The sequence below is a fragment of the Onychostoma macrolepis genome, chromosome 05, assembly GCF_012432095.1.
Source record: "Onychostoma macrolepis isolate SWU-2019 chromosome 05, ASM1243209v1, whole genome shotgun sequence".
NCBI lineage: Eukaryota > Metazoa > Chordata > Actinopteri > Cypriniformes > Cyprinidae > Onychostoma > Onychostoma macrolepis.
The window spans coordinates 23,651,968-23,670,911 of record NC_081159.1 but is presented as its reverse complement, the minus strand read 5'-3'; the positions used below and the strand labels follow the sequence as shown (position 1 = coordinate 23,670,911).

Sequence of the window (18,944 nt, the reverse complement as noted above, 5' to 3'; positions counted from 1 at the left end):
TTCCTTTGAAAAAATAGTATTAGTTCAGGGTTTTTCCCAACTTCTCGTCCAATTTTTAACATGTTCTTAGTGGTTGCCAGGGCTCAAAAATAAAGATTTTTTTTTTCTTCTGCTGTTGAGATGGGCAAGTACTTAAATTTTTACTTCCCGTACCCACTTTTCACTTTATCCCAAAATAAATTTCCATTTTAAGCAATGTATTTTTATATTTGCTGGAAATATTTATATTTTTCAGGGATAATTTATCCATAAATGAATATGCAGTCATTTACTCCCCCTCATGTCATTCCAAACCTGTATGACATTTCATCACTTCAATTCAAATTTGTCCTTGTGAACTGAAAGGGAACCAATTCTTCTATTCTGAATTTTGCCCAAACCCTGCTGTCTTTATCTAATATTGTTCTGATGAAGCTCTCACACACACTCTGCCTGTCTGACTCAGTGAGCCAGAAAGTGTCTTTTCAGAGGAATTAAAAGTGAAAGGTGAGAATGATGGGCAGGTGTGGAGGTCTGGGGCAGGCTCTGGTCATGACCACTGCTGCAGGACTTTAGAGGTCAACACCGGGGCTACAGAAAGAGAGAGAGACTGGGGTGAGAGCCCTGGATCCTGGTTCCTGTTTGTTAGTTTAGACCCTGCTGTCAGAGTCACACACACACACACACACACACACACACACACAAATGTTTGTATGCCCCTGGGCCAAACTCCCCAGTTCACGTAGGAGTCAAGAGGCTGAGGAACAGGAGAATGTGGTTTCAGCTGCTTAAAGCCATCAGTGAAGTTTCAGTCTATTAGGCTCGGAAATCACATTTGCAACAGGTCTGGTTATAGTTAGCCAGGGCCCCATTTCAGAGTCATGCGCATGTGCGTGCACGTCGGTTGTTAATTTGTCTTCAAAGATCTAGTGTACTCATCAAGACTGCGCTGAGATCACTTCATCGCTGGGATTTGTAGCGCGGCGCGTTTGGTCCTCACCCCAAGCCCTGTTAAAGTCTGAGATCACACACTCTGTCAAACACTCACGCTGTCAGACACACCCTGCATGACACTTTGACAGATTGAGACATGAAGAGACTTTAAAAAAAAAAAATACTACCTGTTGATGATGGGGTGAGGTCAGTGAATGAATGACTGGGATCAGCCTTTAATCTAGTAGTTACTCATTTCCTTTATCTGATGACATTATCATTGAATGGGGTGTGGAAGATCATTTTGGTAAATTCTTTTCATAACACTTGATGAAACTCCCCTTTTAATAGTGCTTTTAGAACACATTTTTATGGCATGTTAACTAGACTTACTGTCAATGTCAAACTTTACGGAAACCGCTTTGTGAAAACATTATAAATATGCTGCATGGCAGAAAGTTGGCATGAGATGTGACTTTCAAACAGATGAATTCAGATTTCCTTGGAAGGTTTGAAAAATAGCAGCAGGTTCAGGATTTTTCCCCACTTCTCACCCAATTATAATACCAAATCTGAAGCATCTTCTTGCACGTTCTGAGGTTAAGGTGTTTTTAATACATATTACTATGCGGTTGCTCAACAGCAATAGTGATTTATTTGTTTCTGCTGGCAATTTGGGCCAGTGCTTACAATTTTTACTTGCCCTGCCAACACGTTCACTTCATAACAACTTCGGGACAACTTCATAAATTCATAAACACACTATCACATGGCTGTAGGTTTCACCCCATACTGATGCTTTCAAAAGTATTAAATTGTTTTTGTTTTTATTTGTATTTATTTTTGTATTTTGCACACTGGACAGTTTTATCTGTTAGCCAGATAGATTACAAGAGCTTTGCAAATGAAGTTTTATTTAACTAAATTTGAATTTTAAAAATGGATATACAAGGTAAATGCAAGATTTTGGCCTTGGTCTGCGATTTAAATGCCAAAATATTTAGAACATGTTTTTGAGAGACTTTGTGCATCATCTCAATGATCTTTTTGAGTCACGATCAGTCCTATATATGAGTGACTGCAGGAAAGAAAGGTGCTGTTGACATTTAAGCAGACAGGCCAGGCATGCAGTCTGCACGTACACACACACACACACACATACATACATATACTGAACTCTTCACTCCACAGTGTAAATACAAGCGCCCTCATATCCCCCTCTATAGAGTTTACGGGAAAGACAGCGCCAGTAGAGAAGTGTCCAAACAACATGAGTTATCGCCCCGCGGACACTCGGGGAGCGCGAGGAGAGAAGACGCTAAGCAAACACAGCCAAAAATAAAGGACAAACAGGAATAAATCTAACACTGTGAACCTTCAAGGAAGGAGAAAGGAGAAGGAACGGTGATTTATTGGCTTATTGGTATAGAATTTACAGAGAGAGCAAAGTGAGATCTTTTTGCACGTTTCCCCTGTTTAACCCCGACTGCTGACAGCGATCCTCCATGTCCTGTACACCTACAAACAAAAGAGATCAGGACCTGCTCTCACGTCACCGGAGCCATGCCAGACGCAGATAACACCGACGTCAACCCAAGTGTGTGTGTGTGTGTGTGTGCTTTAAGTGCAGTAATGGAAGCCGAGGAGGAACGGTGTTATGTGGTGCAGCTTGGCAGGCCTGAGGTTGTACGGTGTCAAAGTGATGTAATAATAGTTACCAAGCGATGAAAGAAGTCTGCGTCTCATTTTCTACATCGAGCTAAAGGAAGAGAGAGACATGGAGAGTTCGCTTTGGATGTATGTGAGCGATATATGAGTGTTGAGAGAGCAAGGGAAAAGAGGAAAGAGAGAGAGAAGAAGAAAAAAAAAGAGTAAGTGAGCCAAAAGCTCAAGATTTGACGTGGGCGTTTTTCTGACAGCTATAATTCTCCAGCCTACAGAATTTCATCAACACGAGTTGTGTTAAAGCTCAGCCCGAGGGCCTCAGCCCTTTCAAGTCCCCCGCACTGACAGGTAGATTTATTAGTCCTGAAATTTGTACGGATCACACGTCACTCATGGCAAACTGTCAGAGTGTCAGAGCAACGCGTCCCTCCGGGGCCCGGCGCCATCACGCTCTGCTTTAGCAGCGACACACACACACGCAGGCCGAAGCATGGCCCTCAAAGACTGTTCAACTTAGCACTTCATGTTCACGTCTAAATACACTGTTTATTTAATGGCTACATACTGTGTGATTTTTCTTACAAAGTTTGGGATCAACTGCAGTCATTTCTGATTGCTTCCAGTCTGTTTGCGCTCACTGTAAATGTTTTGATCCTAATGGTAAATTAGACGTAATTATAAATACTCCTGTGAAATTTGTGGTCTGTGAGCGACGGAGGAGGATTATTAGGTACGGGGTGATGAGCGAAGAAGGAAGAAAGGTGATGGAAACGAGAGGAAAGTGCCTGTGAACTGCAGCATGTGCAGCGTAGCCAGGAAATTTACTCTGGACCTCAATATGACAGGTCACACATTAGAGCCGAAAGAGCCTGACTGAACATAAAATGAGTAAGGGGGAGAGAATGAGAGACAGAGAGAGAGAGAGAGAGAGAGATTGGCATGTTCTTTTGGCTGCTGCGTAGAAACTTCCTTCACCCGAACATCTGGTTCCTATATTTCAGAGTTAATTAGTCATATTGGGGTTGTCTGAAGATAAATTTATCATCGAGAAAAAACACAAACAATTTGAAAAATGAAAGGAAGTGCGGTGACACACGGCTGACGTTAAAATAAATCATTTCAGTGTGATTAAAAACTTACAGCGCTGATGATAGAGTGAGTGAGAGAGAGCGAGACATGATGGGATTTATGGTCCTTCCATCTCAAGTAAAGCCCCATCTGTATTTCTTAATTATTGGTTCTGATTTCTCTTCTTTTGGCTCTTTTTCTCTCCTCTCTTTTCCTGACTTTTCTTATGTATCTGTTTGCGTTGATTTACAGTGTCATCTTTTGCATGTTGACATGGCTCATTCATATACAAATGGCTTTCAGTGACTCTATTGCACATCATAGATTTAACGGCCGACTGGGAACGACAGTTGGTCATTATGGTGACATTACTGTAAGAATAAAACATTGGTCCATTTCGGTCATTTCTGTTTTAGCTGTGTTTGTCATTCAAAGGCTGATGACAAACCAAATGTGATGTTAATTTGTGTCTCAAGGGGCCTGTGAGATGGACAGAGTGAGGAAAGACAGAAGAAGGGAGGAGAGAATATGTCTGTCAGACTGTCTGTTAAGGGAAGAGGCATAATTACACTCTCAGCAGTGAAGCAAACACACACACACTCACACACACACACTCTCTGACAGTTTCATTAAAATCTGTCTTCAGCCCTCTTCTCTAGGAAACTGAGGGCTGAGATCCAGAGGAAGAGAGAGAGAGTAGAAAATGAAAGAAGCAAAAGTAGAGACCAAAAAAAGAGAAAGTTTTAATCGCTCTTTCTGTTCACACATGAAACTACTTTACATGCTTTTTCATTATCGAGACAGAGCAGCAACACCAAATACCTGCAGATTTAAAGGGATAGTTCACCCAAAAAATTCTGTCCATACAGTGGAAGTCAATAGGAACCAAAACTGTTTGTTCACTAGCATTCTTCAGAATACCTTCTTTTGTGTTTCACTGAAGAAAGAAAGTCGTACAGGTTTGGAATGACATGAGGGTGAGTAAATGATGACAGAAGTTTCATTTTTGGGTGAACTATCCCTTTTATGTAACAAAGATAAGTACTTCAGTAAATACTTTGGAAGTCAGATTCTATATAAACCTCAATTTTTGAGAAAAAGGGTGATTGAACACATCTTTTGAGAAAACAAAAAGATAGTAGGCCTTGGCCCATGTCACAGTATCAGTTTTTATTTTATTTTTAAAAAAATTATGGGAATAGGTATGTTCGTGTCAAATTAAAATGTTTTAATCTTAATATAGTCCTACTTTGTGACAACTTGCACGTGTCTCTTCTATGTATGAAGTAAGCTGTATTTTTTTTTTAAACTGTCGTAATTCTTTCTAACCTTTTAATTATTTCTAAAATGGAAAGGAAGTGCTGGATATCTACACTGTAAAAAAAAAAAAGGTTTTTAGGCAACCAGCTTCAGCAGATTTTTGAGTTTTCTCAACTTGTCATTTCAAGTTTATACAACAAAAATTTGAGAATCTCCCACAAAAATAAGTTGAGCAAACTCAAAAATCTGCTGAAGCTGGTTGCCTTAATAAAATTTTAGGTTGGCTCAACATTTTTTTTTTTTTACAGTGTAGTAGTTTTTCTGAGCCCTGACATTCAGTACACTGTATAAATAGTTGACATCCAGTGAGTAGCTTTTAAATGTGAGTAAAACAAACTCTCTCACTGGCTCCGATCTGCAGCAATGATATCTTATGGAAAATATTATGCCATGAATGCCGAACTCTGGTTATAGTGGCAAAGGCCATCGTATCAAAGGAATTCTCGTATTTTGCTTTCATCACGTTTCCCATAAACTTGCAGTGATAGTCTTGATAAGCAAGAGTTTCTGTGGTTGTGATGTCAAACTGCCACGATGAAATGCCCCATGGGTAAAAAGTGTGTGTTTGATATAATCGTGTTTGACATCGCAGTGTGACACTCTGCACATTAGTTTGACAAAGCCAGACACTTTAGCTATTCTGTGACACTTGTGTGTGTATGTTTACTGTCTATTTCTCTAGGAGACTGTTTGAGGGTTCAGAATGAATGTAAGTGTTTTTATGTAGCAGACCATTAATAATAGGATAATACGAACAGATAAGAGAAAACTGTCTCGTAAACAGAACTGTTGTCTCGACTGGCGTCAGAGCAATTATATTAGATTGATGCTGCAGGGATTGTAGCTAATTTATAGTGTTACAGTGAGAGTGGGTGTGTGTGACAGAGAATGCGCTATTCTTCACAGAGAAACCAGCTTTTTGAGGTCAAGCCTTTACATATTTCATATACATTCGAACACATGTGCAAACACACATACTTCTCCACAAAGCGGTTTGGTCAGGTTTTGCTTTTCTGGAGAAATTTTTGAAGTATCGTCCCTACAACCATAGCAAAACCTGCCCACACACAGATTTTGAATTGTGTTTATATCAGAAGCATATTAATGCGTATTCAACTTGTGTGAAACACACCGGTACTTGGAGGTTAGCTAATCAAAACAGAGGTCATTTATATACAGCAGTCTTAAAGGTACAGAAGCAAAAACAGCCTGTGTAACATTTAGTCAGAGAGAGGACAGAAAATGCTTATATAAAACACTTTTTTTTCCATTTTATTCAGTTAGCATGCACTTAGCATGCAGCACTACAATACAAGAGTAAACCAGAAGTTTTGCTGCCACAGGAAAATTGAACTGATATGTAAACTTCAGGTAGAAAAGAAAATGCTGCAACAATGTGGAGTATCTTGGCAAAACAGCTAATGCTAATGTCAACCGGTGAGGATTAGATTGAACTCTCAGCCTCATGAAAAAAGCTAATACACACAAACAGTTACAGATGACTGTGCGGTTGTCTGATTGATTTTCTTTTAAGTCATCAGAATGGAATAACTCTTATTGTTAGACAACCTTTAGAGTAGACAAACTTAAGACTCCATTCTTCTCTCTGAGGGAATCCAGCTTGAAATATTAGACCTTCGCTCCTGTTTTTTTTTCTCTGTTCTTTTTGTCTTCTGCTCTCTCCTCCCATCTCTGCTGAAGGATAATTTACTGCACCTTCAGCTGTTGGAATGTATTTGTAGTTGTGTATAATGGAGGTCATCTATCCTGCCTGTCAGCAGCGGGAAACACTTTTCTGACCGCAGCGGGGAGAGCTATGTGACGTTCAGATCGCTCAGATCGGGGGAACTGTTTCTGTGGCCAAAAAAAGTTTGCGTGCGTGTGTGTTTTGGAGACGGGTGGGACTTTGTGGGTGTCAGAGTTTGAAAGACTGATTTTGTGAGGCAGCCTGTTTTCTGAATGAGTGCACCTCCAACTCTACATGACCTTTACACTACAAAGATTCAGTGTTACTTCTTAGGAATTAATGCTTAGTTGGTACTTGTAAGAGTGAATTCCATCCTGTTTATCGTTACATTCTGTTCAGCAAACACTACTGTTCAAAAGAATGGTGTTGGTAAGATTTTTTTAATGTGTTTGAAAGAAGTCTCTTATGCTCACTAAGGCTGCATTTATTTGATAAATATACAGTAAAAAACTGTTATATTATTAAAAATTTTAAGACATTGCCATTATTCCAGTCAATTAGAATGACATTAGAAAAGCATTTCTTATTATTATCAATGCTGAAAACAGTTATGCTACTTAATATTTATTTGGAAATCATGACCCCCACCCCCAATGAATAACAATGTAAAATCTTTACTTTCACTTTTGATCAATTTAATGCATCCTTGCTGAGTAAAAGTAATAAATTCCTTATTTCAAAAAAACAAAAAAATCCCCAACTTTTGAATGGTGATGCACCTTAAATGTGGGATCTGAACCTTGTATGTTCAGCTCAATTTAAGTTGGATGCAATACAGTGCCATAGGAAAGCCCAACTACACCAACACTGAAAGTCCAAAGAACCAAATTCTGATTGATTTGATGTCAGTTTTCTGACTTGAACCATTGATCATAGTCTTAAGAAACCCATCTGTTTTGATGAAATTAATAGCCACTGTGTTTTGCGCATGGCAGAACATCCCCACACATTTCAAATTCAACATGGCCGCTCACACTGTCTGTTACTCATTAGAAATGTCAGGCCGACCTTTGTCAGTATTGCTTACAAATTAATTGGATTCATTTGCATAAATTTCAATAATTAAATCTTTCTGTTGCTTGTAGTATCACTCTGTATTCCCTATACAGCATGCAGTGGAAATTAAGTACATGAAACAGATCATGTGTTACGTGTTGCATGCAGTGTATAGTGCAAGTCTCTATATTTGAACCAACTACAGTTGGATTACTAAGATGAAACAATAATATAACAACTACTGAACCACTGTTTTCTCGTCCTGCAGCCCTCTTGACCTATATGCTTGAATGCTTGAAATTTGGACAATGGACACTGTAACCACACCATCTGACTACAAAAATCATTCAAATCCAGCGTTATTAAAATAATATCTTTGTCTTCTAACAGTTTTTAATGCATTAATAAAACAAATTAAAAAATCACAAGTATTCCATTATATCGTGTAGATTTTTACTAGTGTCGGATTTGGGCTTTTAAGGGGGTAGGTTTTGTATTGTTACATCTTTAGTACAGTAAGTAAAGGAACAAAGTGTATTATTTTTCTATGTTACCTGCACCAAAATATCCCATTTATTTGTCAGCAACAGTCCAACAGATGATGTAAATGCGTCATCTGGTGAACTTTTAACGGATCCAGGGCTTTGTGAAAACTATAGATTGTACTTCCACATTTTTATATCCCTGCTCACAGATAGTCTAATCGAGCTCAGTGCATTATGGGTGTTGAAGTTTTCTTCCTTTTTTTTGCCACAGCCCTTTTTCTTTGTTTTCTCTAGTTATGTAGCACTGTCTTAGACTTAGTTCTCTTTTTGCCAGCAGTGAATTACCGTTTTAAAAGTGTGGTCTTTCTAAGAGACAAAGTAATTAACTTTTTTTTTTATATGATTAAGATATGATTGTTTTTGTCACTGCATAATTCACATACTTCCATTTACTTCATATCATAGATAAATGACTTCACTATTATTCTAAAATATGGAAAATAGTAATAATAAATTATGAGTAGGTGTGTCCAAACCAATTTCTGCATATTTGTCAAATTATTTTACCTTTCATTTATCAATACTGTTCAAATTAAGTTTGAGTATTGCTATGTTCAGTATTGGAAAAAGGACACAACTTATCATAGTATCCTACTTTTTCACTGCATGTGTAATTTCAATGTGTGATGACCCATCTTGATCAGGGATACAGGAATCACTCCTGCATTCACTCATGCCCTATAAGCGCCACACTACACGGTAAAGGGACGTCTGGAAATGAGTACATTTCTTCTACTTTTCCTTTTTTTTTGGTGGAGGAAACAAAATGTCAGAGACTAACGGCTTTGAGAGATTCCAGTGCTGTGAAATGTCAGCCCGAAGAAAGTGTGTCATTTATCATGGGAGAGGGAGTGAGTGAGAGAGAGACGGAGAGGATAAACACAACATTCACAGTGGACGACTCTTCCCATACATGGCCAGGCTCTCCAAAACACCTGTTAGCACAACATTAGTCCATCCAGCACCTGCATCCCCTCAGTCACTCCCTGTGGAGGAGGAGACAATCTGATGTACACACTGAACAATAAACACCACACAACACCTTTTAAGGACATGTTCTTTGCTTATCGGTCTTGTTTCTAAAGTGCATAATTAACAGTAAAATTTGAAGTGGGTTACACTGCGTCTGAGTTTAAACAGTTTCTCCTGGTTCAAGTCTATAATGAGATGCCTTTTCAACGAGAAAAAAAAAAATGTAGGGCAGGATTTCATTCCATTGGGAATAGATTAGATTCCTTAGATTGTGAAAAGTGAGCATTCCCTGTTATAATTGAGCCTTTGTTTTATTTTTGAATATATATATTTGAATGTATATAGCTTATATTTCATTACAATTCTGTTTTCAGCTCTGTCAGCCATTCTGCTTTTCTTCATGGGTAGAATTTGGATCATACACGGCCCCCTGCCCCCTCTCAGTAAGGCCGGTGTAGGGGGTAGGATTAACGAGTGATTAATTGATGTCATGGCTGCAGATAGACAGTAAAAAGCACTGGGGTCCTGGAGGCTGTGTCAGTGTGACTCATTAATGGCCTTACTGGCCTGGCCTGAGCTCTGTATTACATTAGAGCTGGTGAGTGAGTGAGGGAGAGAGAATGACAAAACTAATTACAGTGATGTAGTGGCTTTGTTGCACTCTGCTGCACATAGCCGCCGAGTGTGTTGCACAGACACGCATGAACCAAAAAAAAAGTGAGTGTATTTTTTTCGCATAAACCAGACTTTTGAAAAACGGCACACTTCAGCTCCCTCGCACATGTGCTGCGTGTAATGCAGATGGATTGGTTATACAGACACAGGCTGTGATGACACTGGTGTTATATCTTTCTTTTCGGTCCAGATGTTCGATCTGTCTTAGGGTACAGCAGGATCTTTGCACTCAGACATGGCCTATTCATTAGGCAACAATCAGACGGTAGGATCTGGAACAAAGAAGAGGGAGAAAAAGAAGAAGAAAATGCATCAGGAATGGGTAAAAACTTCTCCAAATTGGTCTCATCTGCTGGAGTGTGATTCTGGATCACTGACTTCAAGTAATGATTCACACTAAGTTTACTACATTAGTAAACACTTTGCTTTGACGCATCAAGGACCAGAGGTTTAACAGAACTACAAACAACACAAAAGTATAATTTTAACAGTTTGATTTTTAATTACTCATACAGTATATTTGACAGTTTTTTTACGCTAAAAATTGTTCACATGTGTCTGAAAAGTTAGCTAAATGGATTGTTTGGTATTGGAGCAATTAAATAATAATCAATATTTTTGCCCAAGTTATAGTTCACCCAAAAATAAAATTACTGTCTTCATTTACTCACCTTCAAGTTATTCCAAACCTTTATGAGTTTGTTTTTTCTGTTGAACATAAACAAAGACATTTTGGAAAATGTGGGTAACCAAACAGTTGTTGGTCTTCATTGACTTCCATAGTATGGAAAAAATACTATGCAAGTCACTGAGGAATAAAAACAGTTTGGTTACTCAAATTCTTCCAAATATCTTCTTTTGTGTTAAGAAATTGATACGGGTTTAGAAAGTTTTGATATTGAGTGAATGATGACTCAGTATTCATTTTTGGGTGAACTATCTTAAAGTCAAGATGAAACAGAAGTAGCAACAGATCTCTTTTGTTTTGTGCACTGTACATCTGAGTGAAACCAATTATGAAAAAGTGGAAACTTCTATCCATCGGTTGATCTGAATGTGAGTTTGCTGGGTTTAAGCGGACTAAATAACTGGAGAAGTCTGGCAGACATCATCAGAGAGAAGTCTATCATTGCATGGATGAATTGTTCACAATAAAATCAATTTAGAAAACAGATAGGGTGACTTTCCATTTTATGCTTACTTTAAGTAATTTATTCTAAACCACTAACCTAAGCATTTGGTATGTATAACTTGGATGTAAACAAAACATTATAGAGATATCTGGGTGAGCTCTTTTAACTTGGCCTGGTAAGCAGTCATTGGCAATGTCCTAGCAATCACAGAGTAATGCCTTTCCATGCACTTACAATAAGTGCAGACTGCATAGCAACGTCCTGTTGACTTACTAAAACACCCTAGAACTGTGCACATGCAAGCAGCACTCATGTTTGAATAGTTTGCATGTATAAAAACTGGGCTTAGATTAAATAGACATTTAGATAAACAGATATTGTTTGAAACTAGATCACACCCTAAAACAATAGATGAATGAAGGACAAAAACAGACATCCTATGCTGAAGGGAGTTTGGCTCTGTTTCTGACCCATAGTAAAACTCCAACTGAGCACGGGGGAGAGATTCTGTCACTGTTTCTAATGTGTCGTGACGTTGATCACAGGCCCCAGATGCGGCCTACTATGACTACAGCAACAGCCTGCAGAGAGACGCTGTGAGAGAGTGCTAGGATGTAGAGGTCAGCGTGTAGAGAGGGTCAAGAGGCAGACCTGGAGCAGTAGGTTAATCACAATGCTCATAGCAAAAAGCCAGCGTCACCAATAGAATTTAGCCTTTGTGTCTCTGTTAACTTTACACCTCTGTGGTTGCTCTTCGACACAGTGTCACCTCTTGACATTGTGAGGAATTTTTTCCAGCCCATCCTCCTGGTGTTTGTGAGGCTGGAACAGCTGTGGACTTCAAGTCAAGCATTGTTCTTCATTAGGTTAATAACACTGCCTCAAGAACTGGGTCATCAACGATGATCACTTATGGTGTCAGTCATTCCCTGTTATTTCTCTCTAATTAAAACATGTAGAAATGATAACTGCTTGGGAATCAGTTTATGTTTTAGTATTGTTTTCAATCATTCTTATAACTGGCTTGAAATTAGAAATGGCAAACCTTCATACAGTGTTATAAGAAATGAGTGAGATGTTTTTATGGGTAATAAATTGGATTATGGGTAATGTTGGAAAGTGCCAAGTTATATTTTATATCATGTTATATATAGTAATATTACTATTTGGGGTGGGTGATAGACCAGAAGACATGATTAACCAGTAAAAATGTGTCAACTGATAAAGATTTTGGACTATCATCTCTATGGCGGCTACACGCTCACGAGACATTGCTGTGCTTCGTAGTCACGAAAACTTATCGTTTGCACACATTTTTAAGCACTGCAGTTAAAAAAACAAGTGATTTTAAGTCAATGAAAGATAACTGCACTCTCTGAGAGACTGTTTCTGAGAGCTGTCAGAGAGGCACGTGCACATGAAGATGGTCCTCATAGAGCGTAGGAGTATTAAATTGAGTTATTTTTGCTGCTTTATAGGCCTTAAATGGTTAAAAACACACATTTGTATGTGTCAAAATTCCTGTCTTTGCAAGTATCCTCGTAAACACAGCTATTTAGGTCTTAAGTGAAAGCAAACAGCTGAGAAAGAAAACGTGTATATTGCATCCAGGCAGCTCTTAAAGTGACAGCAGTCTAATATTCCTGCTGTCTGTCATGTTAATCCATTGGTCTCAAACTCAATTCCTGGAGGGCCACAGCTCTGCAGAGTTTAGCTCCAACCAGCTCCAAATCACACCTGCTTGGAAGTTTCTAGTAATCCTGAATTCCTTGATTAGCTGGATCAGGTGTGTTTGATTAGGGTTGGAGCTAAACTGTGCAGAGCTGTGGCCCACCAGGAATTGAGTTTGAGACCAATGTGTTAATCAAACAACAAAAGAGAGAAAATCTCTTACTACTCTTGACTAAATCACCTTTGTAACTTTAGTAAGAAGAAATACATATTTAATTTACACAGTCAATAATATTTAGTGTTTTTATACATGTGATTACTTTATAATATGTTTTTGTCCTATTGCTTGTAATTAGTTTTAGTTGAGTTTTGTTTTGTTTTTTAAATTTAGGCTAGCATTAGTTTTTTGTGATATTGACACCAGTGACCAGAATTATGAAATTTCTACGGTATAAAATTGTTGATATCATAAAGGCCTTATTTAAAGCAAAAATAACTATATCGTTATATATATTGCTATGGTGAAATAAAATTTCAACAATTTCTTATATAACACAATATAACATGGCACTTTATTATTTTCATTTTTATTTATTTTACTCTTTAAAAAAATATTTTTATTTTAATTTATAAAATTTTAAATAATCAGAAAAGAATGTTTTATAATATCAAATCCAATTTAGAGTCAGCACATCTGTTTTACAGTGTTATATTAGAACAATGTAAGTGTTGCGCATGTCACGTAAGAGCTGTATTCATAATATAGCCGTTTCAGCCATTATCATCAGTATGCACTATTATAATCTATTGATATTAAAGACGATATAAAAGGGAAGCAGCGCTGAATCTTTTTGTGCTATTATCTGCTCAAGACTGTTCCATGTTTCAGAGCCCTGCTAACATTTCATCCTTTTTTAAAGGCCTTTAGTGAGCATCTGAGCACATTAATACAATTAATCCCAGTGTAAGGGGACATGTGGGCACTCATGATCATTGAGCTTTGCTACATTAATAGTAAAACTAATTATTTCATGACGGTAGATGGCTAACGACCTGCAGCGCACCCAGAGGACGGGCCCATGATAAATGGTCTCATTTACCCTTATAAGGACGCAATCATTTAACACAAGGCAAGAATCTCTGCAAGCATTTAATCCTGTTTAATGGTTAGGCTGAGAGAGAAAGCGAGAAGCCGACGAGAAGAGAAAATAGATCTACATGAGAAATTGGGATTGTGTCTGTGTGTTTGTGACAGACAAAGAAAGAGGATAGTAGGAGGGGGTAAAATCACAAATGAACTTAACAGTTAATCAGAGAGGAGAAATGGTTGCTGGGTTTATGTCCTCCTAATTAGAAATAGCTCAGATCTATCCTCTTGCCGCAAGTGCCTTGTTAACGACTGTTTCACTAACGAGCTTAGCTCAGTGGCAGTTACGCAGATAAAAACCCTTCCTGATTGATCTGAGCGGCCTTCTGAAATTTGTTTCACTCCAGCGTATTGATTTAATTCTGTTGCTTGAAAAGCTCTAATTAATAATGATAATAAAAGTGTCCCAGCTCGTTAACATCAGCTGGTGTTTTTTTTTCCCTTCTGCACTCATCCTTTCTTCTTTTATCTGCTCTTGCTCTCTCTCTCTCTCTCTCTTTAAGGTCTGCTGGTGAGATGTTTTCTCTCCTGTTGTGTCTCTCGGGTTTAATCAATGGAGAGCTGTGTGGGTGACTATGAGAGGCCCTTTGGTTCTTTGAAAATACGTAAGTGATAGCGAATTTTAGAAAGAAAATTCAATTTAGCTGGCTCAAATATTTGATCTGTTTCTACATCAGACAAGATCTTCAGATTTCTAGTACCTGTTGAAGCAGCAGCCTCGGGACAAACACTGAGAACACAACAAGACAGAAGTGTTTTTGTCAGCAAAAAGACAGAAATGTTGAGGTTTCACTTTCTTTTGTTCCAATCAATGTAAAGTGGTGTAATTAGCCACGAAATGCATCTGATTTCATGTTGTTTGATATTATGTTTCTGTCTCTAGTGTTTTTTTTTATATCATTTTTAAAAATAGTTTGAATTAGTTTTTTATTTTAAAGGTCCCATGGCATGAAAATTTCACTTTATGAGGTTTTTTAACATTAATATGAGTTCCCCAAGCCTGACTATGGTCCTCCAGTGGCTAGAAATGGCGATAGGTGTAAACCGGCCCTGGGTATCCTGCTTCGTCTTTGAGAAAATGAAAGCTCAGATGGCCCAATCTGGAATCTCCCCTTTATGTCGTCATACGGGGAAAGGTTACCTCCCCTGTCTCTGCTTTGCCCGCCCATGAGAAAATGAGCTACTACCGTGCGAGGCGAGCACAATATTTTTTTTTCCTCGAGAGACGTCATGGCTTGCAAACGAGCAAAGCATGGCAGTTGCTCAGTGTTTGGATGTACAAATGAACACCAAAGTATTTTTTTAGTTCCTTAATCCGAGCCTATGGCTAGCATTAGGTACATGATAATAACTGTAACAGCATACATAAACAAACCAACTAAAGTACCGTATCGTCTTGCTATAGCGGCTGAGTTGCAACTTCTTCATCCGGTGCTTCTCCATCCGGATCAGATTCTGGGTCAAACTGAAAAGCTTGAAGATTGTGTGTCTATGAGCCACTGCGATACATCCACTGTTAACATTAGCGCATGGTAGCGCAAGCTGGTTAAGGCCACACACCCACCCTCCACCTTGCCCCGCCTCTCTCCTCCTCATTAGCATTTAAAGCTACAGACACAGAAATGGCACTTCCTAAGGAACAGTGTTAATTTCGTCGACGAAGACGAAAAATATTCGTCAACGAACCTTTTTTCTGTGACTAAGACGAGACGTTGACTAGCTAAAATTAATGTCTGATGATAAAAACTATGACGAAATTAATGCCGCGTCTTCATTAACAAGACGAGACGGGACTAAAATGTTATTTGAGGACTACCGGACATTCAAAATACATCCTAAATCCAAAATGTGTGTCTCTTGTCATTGGATTGCAATCAGATGAGGGGCGTATCTAGTCTCAGTATGGCAGCCGCAGTGGACGGATAGGCTATCAAAACGCAAACTAACGATCTGAAACAATAGCCTCAGCACCCGAAGGGTTAGGGATAGGGTGACCAGACGTCCCGTTTTTCCCGGGAGTCACAATTCGTTGTCGATTAATTTAAAGTTGGTGACGGCGGGATAGGCGGAGTCGCGCTGATAGAAGTGCTCTCTCTCGTGCGCACGCTCCACTTCTTCAGTTCTCATACAGCGCGCGATCAGTTCTCAGTTCTCATTGCTCAAATACACACACAGCAGTCCTGTGTCTATCGTGTAGAGTCAGAGTATCTCACATAAATACAGTCAGTTATGGCTTAAGTGAGCGTAAACAGGTGGGTGAAAACTGAATGTGTGTCAGTATTACATGCATGCCTTCCGTCTTAAAGGGACAGCATTCCTAATTATCCGTGTCATAAATGTTAACCATGTATACTTAAGTAAAGCTACTGTATCTGAAAAATGAGTTTAATTTGTATCTCTACCAAAAAATGAAAATGTATTCCAGTTTTTCCTAATTCAATCCTTGATTCAAATTTCTCATAAGCTTAATTCATTTGGTCTAAAGAGAGAAGAATTGATGCCTATTTTTGTTTGAATACTACATATAAAATAGCTACCAAAATAAATGTTGTTAACGGCACTTTGACTAAAAGTAAAGACTAAAAGTTGACAAAAATACAATGACTTTTCGTCGACTAAAACTAGACTAAAACTATGAAATACTCAAATGACTAAAATGTGACTAAGACTATTAAGCATTTTCGTCTCAAGACTAAGACTAAATCAAAAATGCCTGCCAAAATTAACACTGCTAAGGAAAGCTCATTGTGGGACTGGTTCACAGTGGCTGAAATTCTACACCAAGGCTGAATTTCGGGAAACAGACTTCAGATACAGTACTAGGGACCACTTAGGCCTATATAAAAGCATCCAAAAAGCAGCATGTCATGGGACCTTTAAGTTTCATATTAGTAAAATTTTTAGTAGCTGTGTTATGTTTGTCAGTTTTGTTCATTTTTGTTTAATATGTCTATATAGTTTATTCATTTTTATTTCAGGTTCAGTTTTAGCTATTTTTGTACATCAGAATGAAAATCAGAATTTGTCTTGGTTACAGGAGCTTCTAGTGCACAAAGTACAGATATAGTGCAGACATACATATCATTTAAGGTAATAAAATAAAATAAAATATAACACTAATAATAAATAGAATAGACAATAAATAAAATAAACAAATAAATACACAACTATTTGTTGATGGAAATATAGAGAAAAAAACTAAAGTTGAACTAAATGAAAAATAGTTCCCATGGCTACTAGTTTAAGATATATTAGGTTTATAAAGATTAAAGTTTGCCATTTGTTTTAGTTAACTACTACAATAACCTTGTTTCTCTCTGTATTTTTACTTCTCACTTCACAAACGGCTCTCTTCTTCCACACCTGTGCCCTCCCTCTTCTCCTTCTCGGCCCGGCGGGGGGCGGGAGCGGGGGCTGCGTGGAGGCGTTGGGGGCTACTGATGAAGATGAAGCTGTCTGGCTGTGTCACAAGGGGCTGTTCCACCACATTCTGACTGAGGGAGGAGATGGAGAGCGAATGAAAGAGAGAAGAAGAGAGAGTGAGAAAGAGTGCCTAATCCATCACGGGAAGGGAGGACTGACACAACAAAAGACAGAGTGCGGAGCAAGGCTTTTTGGCGGCTAGGGCCGAGGCAACTTCGACAATATTTTTTGGCGCCTGTCAGGCTGTCTAATAAAGCAGAGCTGGAATATGAACTATCTCTCACTGCTGTAATACGCCTCATAAATCAGATTTAATTACGCGGTGTGGGGACAGGCAGTGGGAGCCCTGGCTGGATTTATGGGGCCTTGACTTGGCATCTTAACAACTTTGCGCTTTTAATATCATTACACTGTCATCTATTTTGCCTCCTGCCACAGAGCACGCCCAAACTCCCTGTGTAACAGCACATTTTTTTTCTCACAGAGCCATCTTTTTTCTTCGCTCCCTCTTTTTTCACCCTGAGAAAAGTGTGTTGACACCACGTATAAGCAGCCGTTACGCCAGGCGCACATGCCTACAGGTCAGCACATTTCCACCCAGAATCTGTCTGTCCATCCGCTCAAGATTTCACTCATCTTTTCCTCTTTCCTTCCTCATGCTTTTTGCGTCATTGTCCTCCTTTCGGCACCAACTCCTTTCCTTCGCTGACCCCCGTTTCCTCCCTTTGCTTAATCTCCTTCGAGCCTTTCTCACCGGGCCGTTTGTCTTGCCCATTCTTCCTCGTCTGCGGTGCGGGCCTTTTGACAGAACAATAAGAGAAGCAGAAGACAAAGAGGAAGGAAAGGAAGAAAGGGGGCATAAAAAATGAGCGCGGAGTGAAAGCAGAACCCTCTGCTATCCTCTTCCTTGTCTTACTAATGGCCCCTAGAGCGGCGTTCCACATAGCGCGCAGACGCTCGTGACGTTAGCCATCTTGTTAATGCTAGCCTCTAAATGCCTGCGCGAGCTCGGTGACAGTGACATATTAGTTTTGCAGCCCTGCGTAATCTGATATTTCAAAGCATGCTGCTGCACTAAAGATTTGATTAATGCTGTTCCATTTGGGCTCAGTAATTGGCCGAGACTAGAGCGGAGAGAGAGGGAGAAAGCGAGTTAGCCGGTGAGAGAGAGCCGTATAGAGAGAGTGTTAATGAGAGAGAGGGTTAATTAAGCTTCTGGCATCATAGGGACAGTTACTGATGACTCCCTATAACAAACTGCCATTGCTAATATGCACTTGCGCACACGTGCGTGCACATGGTGTTGGTAAAAGCTGTGAGTTTAACCTCATCCCGGCTCACGGGTGGGGAACTGGCTGCTTCAGGACAGCAGGCCTCTGTATTTTAGGCCCTGGTTTATTTTAAGGTACAAAATGCAGTAATTACAGCAAATTCAAGAAGCTAGGTGAGTTACGATGAATCCATGCAGCTGGACCCAGTATTTGCGCTTGTACTTAAATGGAGTGACTTTAAATAAGGTGCTATCATGAACTAAGTCGCTATTAGGCATCGAGGCTGCGTGTTGTGGGAAACGACTGAAATATCAGATTTATCTATGGCTCATTAAACCTGTTCAGTGCCCTATAAACTGCATGAGTGATTCAAACCCACGCCAGGGGCCTGGCTATTTT

The 18,944-nt window shown here is 39.1% G+C and overlaps 1 long non-coding RNA gene across 1 annotated transcript in view; it reads left to right on the top strand.

Annotated features, from left to right (window-relative positions):
- The window catches only part of LOC131541459 (uncharacterized), a 67,875-nt gene extending 50,871 nt beyond the window's left edge, over window positions 1–17,004 (top strand). The window contains exons 3-5 of the long non-coding RNA XR_009271513.1: window positions 14,355–14,456; window positions 14,529–14,637; window positions 16,889–17,004. This is a non-coding gene — a long non-coding RNA (uncharacterized LOC131541459). The remainder of the gene's footprint in view (window positions 1–14,354; window positions 14,457–14,528; window positions 14,638–16,888) is intronic.
- Window positions 17,005–18,944: the final 1,940 nt, after the last annotated feature.